This window comes from Punica granatum, chromosome 1, assembly GCF_007655135.1.
Source record: "Punica granatum isolate Tunisia-2019 chromosome 1, ASM765513v2, whole genome shotgun sequence".
NCBI lineage: Eukaryota > Viridiplantae > Streptophyta > Magnoliopsida > Myrtales > Lythraceae > Punica > Punica granatum.
This window is the reverse complement of record NC_045127.1, coordinates 36,896,961-36,903,916: the sequence shown is the minus strand read 5'-3', so window position 1 is coordinate 36,903,916 and position 6,956 is coordinate 36,896,961. Positions and strand designations below refer to the sequence as shown.

The window sequence follows — 6,956 nt, the reverse complement described above, 5'->3', positions numbered from 1 at the left end:
TGGTCACCATTGACTTTCCACAATCCACTCCCACTCTGCTCCACCAATGCTGCGGCAGTCCCACGCACATAGAGCGAGAACCCTGAGAATATCTTATCATCAGACCTCTTGCAGGATATTGGAAGTACACACCCCTCAGTTCGATCTCACACTAGATGTCCTCTAGCACGATCCTGGAGGTGTCGGAGGCGTCCATCTTTGGCTTCCTCTTTATTGTCTCGAACATCTTGTATGCTGCTGCCTGTCCATCTGGAGATGTTTGGCTTAGGGACCTAAATTAAAAATCCAACTGAATAAGAGCTTAAGAATAAGGGAAGAACCTGACAAACGTGCAAGCTTAACTGATAACTTACATTCCATCGTTCATAATGGACATGAGGATAGTGACGACCTGTCCCTTGTTCTAACCCTTCGCGATGATTAATCATTCGCTGTACCAAATAGTTAAAACAATGGGGAATTATACGTACAAATATATACATACACACAAGACACGTATTTATACTTGTATATACTTGTTGAGATTCATCGAAGGCAAAGAGATTTCCTCTGCTCAATTGTATGAAATGAATTCTTAAGTGGATGTAACCTGTAAATAATGAACTTTCTAAATGAAAATGATGATACACAACTTTTCTAAATGCTGCTTTTATCTAAGGCCATACAAGTATGAAATGAACGTTTTATTTATACTTACACAGCAATGAACTGTACGTTTTATCTAAGACATTCTTCAACGCATTGTGGCCTGTAAAAGAACAATTTCATTGATGTCAAAGATGTTTCTTCAGCTTTCCACCAAATTTTAGGATTTCAGAGCAAACATTGTGAAATTCTTGCCTATTGAGTTGTTAATGCATCACAACCCTTGGTTACAACTTCATTAGTTGCGTCATTGCCCCAGGCGCAAAGACTGGGGCAATACATCACAACCCTCATAGTTTTGAAGTCACTATTTACTGTAGAACTGTTAGTCCTGAAAGCTACGAGACGGTGATAGCCTAATATAGCATGATATATAATGAATCAACAATAGCAAATTTCAAGTTTTGGTATGTAATATGGAAATCGGTCAGTCCAGGGAGTTGCGTGAAGCTGAAAAGCAGGTGGATGAACTGCTCCAGCAGGTCGTTGATTCTTGAGTGCTGATACAGATGAGCAAGACAATTTAAATCTCTGGAGGGGAATTTGATTGGTATCTTGAGTGATGTGCAAGGGATCCTATCAAATATGGAAGAACTAAAGAGCATATTCGGCTACAGTAATTGCTAATGTGTGGGGACTAGGCCAGGTATCGACAACACCAAGAAGATTTTTCTATTTCTTCATTTATCTTTTGCATCTGCAGATTTGGCTACGGTAACTAGCTATAAAACATTAACACACATCTGCAATTCTTCTTTCAAATCTAAGAGAGAAAAATTATGACTAACTATGCCTCAACTTTCGGGGAATTTGCATAAAGTGCCACTAGAGAAGCATAAGCCCCATCAGTGATCTTCATCAGCGTGTCGTGGCTTCCTTGCTCGGCGATCACCCCATCCTTAACCACCGCGATGATGTCTGCATTCTTGATGGTGGTGAGTCGGTGGGCCACCACCACGGTGGTCCTGTTGACCATTACTTGTTCCAGTGCATCCTGAACCACCAGCTCCGACTCCGCATCTAGCGCACTTGTGGCCTCATCAAGTAGGAGGATCCTTGGGCTTTTCAGAATTGCCCTTGCAATCGCAATCCTCTGCTTCTGCCCCCCCGACAGCTGCGCCCCTCACTCCCCAACTGGCGTGTCATAGCCCTGGGGCAGGGATGATATGAAGCTATGCAAATTTGATGCCTCGGCAGCACTGACGATCTCCTCCTCAGAGACATCACCTTGTTTCCCATAGGCTATGTTAGAGCGAATTGTCTCAGCAAAGAGGACTGGCTCCTGATTCACCAACCCCATTTGTCGCCTCAGCCAGCTTGGCTTCAACTTTTGGATTGCCACTTGATCCAACAGTACCTGTCCAGAGTCAGGATCGTAGATTCTCTCTATGAGACTTATCACCGTTTATTTCCCACTCCCACTTTCTCCGACCAAGGCCACATTCTGCAAGTAAAATCGTGTAATGAATTATCAACGGTAAATTATACTTACACTAGAGGTTTGTTCTCTATGTTTCCTTCCTGGCGGGTATGCTCAAGCATAGGTCTTTCAAGATCTGAACATCTGGCCTGGTTGGGTCCTTGAAACTGACATGCTCAAGCTCGATATCTCCAGTGATGGATTCAAGCACGATGCCCTCATCTTTGCTGGAATCTATCTTTGGTTTGCTGTCCAAGATCTTGAAAATTGAAGCTGCTGAATCTTTGGCTTTATTGGTGTCGGGGCCCAGTGCACTTGATTGTGAAATCACAACGGCTGAAATCGTCAGAACGAAGAAAACGTGCAAGGATTTTTTGTACCTCAATAAAATTACTCCCTAAAAGAAAGTCTATACAGGACAGTCCAAAAAAAAGCTTCCGATTTTGCTTTACCTTGAAGACCTCTCCGAATGTTGCTTGCTCATGTTTCACCATGTTTCACCAACAGAGCTCCAATGTAGAAGCAGAATGCATTTGCACTGCATAGGGCTACGAATGAGAAGCCGTACCCAGTCCCACTCACAAGCCCGAGCCTCACACCGAGCTTCTTAGGGGCTTTGCATTTCTTCTGGTACAGATCCATTACCTTATCCTCAGCGCAGAATGAGGCCACTGTTCTGATGCTGCTGACTGCATCATTTGCCACCTGACTCGCTTCCTCATACTTCACCTACAAAAACCGCACAGCAGGAAATCCGATGTTCTTATACTATGTAGAACTGAAGCGCTATACTCATGAAGCAACCAAAGACGTATCAAACTTTGATGCAATTCACAGAGTCAGGAATTTCCAAGGGAAAAATGGGAAGCATACCTTGGCATCTGCCGTGAACCACGTTAGGAACTTCCCCTGAACATAGCCGTCCAAAAGTAGGAAGGGTAATACAGCAAGCACTATAAGAGACAACTTCAAATTGGCGGTGAATGCAATTACAATGCCTGCTGTGATCGTTGCTATATTTTGGACAATCAGGGACAGGGTGTCCCCGACTAGGCTACTCAAACTAGATGCATCAGTAGACAACCTTGCACCGATGGCGCCACTGCGTAGTGAACAAGGACCAAACATTCCAATAAGAGGAAAGAGTGTGGACCGTGTAATTAGTTATAGATATATATTTGCTAAATGTAAGTTGTCAAGCATTTGAAAGATATTTAAGTCGGACGGCAGACCTCGAATTGGTAGGATCATCGAACCAACTGATCTCTTGGTGCACCACCTTTCGAAAGGTCATGTAACTGATCCTCCAAATCAGCCTCCCACCAGCAGTCCTAAAGAAGTAGTTCTGAACCGGATAGTTCACAAAGATGATAACAACCAACCCCACGTAGACGGTAGCCCATAATTTTGAGTCCTGCCTTAGCTTATGTGGTGGCTTGTAGAAGCTCTTTGTCGCTGAGCCTATCAGCAGCCCGAATATCGGAAATATCACCCCAAAGATTGCTGCCGCAACTGTTCCGAACAATAAATATGCTGCCTCGGGCTGGTTTAGGCGAGCCAACCGCCTGATGGACACCTTCTGCTGCACATCAAAGTCTCTAGCATTCGTCATGCTCTCAAGTATTTCAGACTGAGGGAGAACGACCGAGGGGCTAGCTGCTGATGAGCCCCTGTTCATTGACCGTCTTGTCGACTTTGTCCAACTTAATTTGTCAGCTAGGGCTATCTTGTCCTCTTGTAAGCTTGCTTCTTTCTGATCTGCTTCCGCGGGAATGCTCTCCTCCACTTCATTGGATCCTTCCTGAAGGCAGATGAGCTGGAAGTAGGCTCCCTGTGGGTCTCTAATCAACTCCTTGTGCACTCCTGAATTCCGGTTCCATGAACAATCGCACTCAAATTGAGTCCGTAAGTTATATTAGAAATGCAAAGGAGGACTTCAGCTCCGGTGTCGTGCATGGCGACATGTCTCAAGTTGGGCCCTGTGCAACCTCATCAAATGCAATGCACATTTTTTTGATAGATAAAAGGGGCCGGAGGGGCGTAACAATCCCACAGGCAAGGAAAAAGTTTACCTTGCAATGCACGTAAGGAAAAGGAAAAAGTTTACCTTGCTCCACGAATTTTCCCTTGTGTACAACCGCTATAATATTGGCATTCCTGATGGTCGTCAAACGAAGTGCAACCACGATAGTTGTTCTATTCTCCATGACTCTATCCAAGGCATCCTGGACAGTCCGCTCGGACTCAGCATCCAATGCGATGGTGGCCTCGTCAAGGAGGAGAATCTTTGGGTTTTTCAAAATGGCCCTTGCGATTGCAATTCTCTGCTTCTGTCCCCCAGATAGCTGGGTCCCATGCTCTCCTACCATCGTGTCAAGCCCCTGACAACGCAATAATTCCATTTCAGTGACCCTGACAGAGTAACCATCCGTTGCTCTATGTACATCCAGTTGTCCTTGCTGTAAACCATGGAATTGCATAGAGTAGAAAGACATGTAAGATCACCTTTGGCAGATTATCAATAAATTTTGCAGCGTTGGCTAGTTTGATGGCAGCTTTAATCTCCTTATCGGTTGCATTTTCCTTGCCGTAAGCAATGTTTTCCCTTGTGGTGGTTAAGAATAGAACAGGCTCTTGACTTACTAGTCCTATTTTCTGCCTAATCCACTTCAGCTGAAGGTTCTTTAGGTTAACACCATCTATGAGCACTTCGCCTGAGTTGGGATCATAAAATCTCTCGAGAAGGCAAATCACGGTTGACTTGCCGCTCCCACTCTGCCCCACCAATGCTGCAGTGCTTCCACTAGGTACAGACAACGAGAATCCTGAGAGTGTCTGAACATCGGGCCTTGCAGGATACCGGAAGTGCACATCCCTAAGTTTGATCTCACGTCCTCCAGCACAATCCCTGAGGCGTCAGAAGCATCAATCTTCGGCTTCCTGTGGATTGTCTCAAACATCTTGTATGCCGCTCACTGCCCCAATGCGAATGCTTTGAGAGAGGGAGATGCCTGGCCCAATGACCTGAAGTTAAGAGACAAAAGCACACTGAATAAGAACAGAGAGAAGCAATTGATGAACATGAAACCATAACTAATTACTAACATTCCACCAGTCATAATGGCCATGAGGATAGTTATGATCTGCCTGCCGTTGTAGCCCTTTGTGATGATCAATTTTGACCCATACCAAATAGCGAGCTCACACGTGCAAAAAATGATTAACACGACACACCCGCCTCCTAACCCTGTGGTTATTTCCTGTTTCAATGTGGCCTTGTAGGCAATTTCTAGTTTCTCATTGTCGATTGCACTCTTTTCTTCGGTGAAGGAAGCAATCTGTATATACAAACGGAAAAGAGATATGTAAGCATACCATGTTAAGCTGGAAAAGCAAGCTGTTTTTTCATCTGCAAATTTGGAAAAAAAATGATTTAATGCAGAAGGAATTGAGTCTCAGGAAAGAACTTGACAAGAGACATGAGAATTCATGGCTGGTAAAACCTGTCTCACTGTTCTGATGGCTCCAATGGTCTGTTCCGCGATGTTACCAGCTTGACTGTAGGCAGCCTGCCCGAGGCTTGACATCCTAGACAGGACTACTGCCAAGGTTGCACCGGCAGTCATGATTAAAGGAATGCAAGAGAGCAAGACCAAGGATAAGAGCCAATCCCTCACAAAAGCAATTGCAAAGCCTGCAACGAAAGTTGACAAGAGTTGTATGAACTTCCCAACCTACAAAACCAACATTACATTTCTTTTCAATTCCAGAAAGATCATTTTCAAGAGAACTCACAGAAAAATTAGATTCTGTCCATTTTTTTGGGTGAACAGAAAGAAAGCGCTCTCCAACGTACCTTCTCCCCAATTGCATCATGAATGAGGATGATGTCACCAGACATTCTCCCGACGACCTCTCCAGTGGCTGCCGTGGTGTCATAGAAAGCAATGTCCTGTCTGAGTATTGTCCTGAGATCCAGGGCACGTATACGAGCAGCCTGTCTCTCTCCAGTCACCATCCAACAAGACACTTCTGTAATGGACAATATTCATAAATATGTCATTTCCTTGTCCGAGCAAAATTTGAACATTGGGAGCAATAGCAGCTAACTTTTATGTACCTACGGAGCAATGAGAAAATAGCGGCATATACAGCCAAATATAGGAACCAGACTGCGCCCTGCAAAGTACAAGAACGTACACCATCATCTCAAGGTGACCGTTGCCGGATAACTAGTCAAATTGATTAAACTGGCCATCTAATTGATCAATGAAAATGAGTCGACTCATATAAACCTTGGAGATTTGCTTGATGACACGTGACTGATCAGAGGAGCCGAAGGAGTTGATAATGCGGCCATGTACGAGCGTCATCAGTGGCTGAGACAGCCCATTGGCCACAGCAGCAACTGTCCCCACCGTCATCAAAATCATGTCAAGCCGGTCTGCAAAGGAGAAGAGCTTAACGAAGGACACTTTGATGCTTTTTCCTTGCTCCGTAATTGCTGGAACGACTTGATCTTCTCCCATGGCTTTGTTACCTTCTGGACTTCTTTCAAATCAATGGGGAATTTATATCTTTTTTTTCTGTTTTCTTTTATAGATAAAAGGATGAATATCTACGTATGTATACATATGGCATGTTTGCTGTAATTTTTGGAGACGTTATTTAGCTGATAAATATACAGATTCTTCTTCCGGAAGAAAGAGAATCTACTGAACTTAAATAGCTTTTAGAAGAAACTATTAGAAATTTCCTTAAATCTAAAAGACAAGTCCTAACTAGCTAGCTTTATTACTAGGAAACAATTCACCAATCATATCCTCGATAACAATTTTTCATAATTATTTGAAACTTTAATTTTACAAATAAATATAGTTGAGAAGACGCG

The 6,956-nt window shown here is 43.8% G+C and overlaps 1 pseudogene; it reads right to left on the bottom strand.

Annotated features, from left to right (window-relative positions):
- Nucleotides 1–716: 716 nt before the first annotated feature.
- LOC116205603 lies at nt 717–6,594 on the bottom strand (annotated as a pseudogene).
- Between the last annotated feature and the right edge of the window lie 362 nt (nt 6,595–6,956).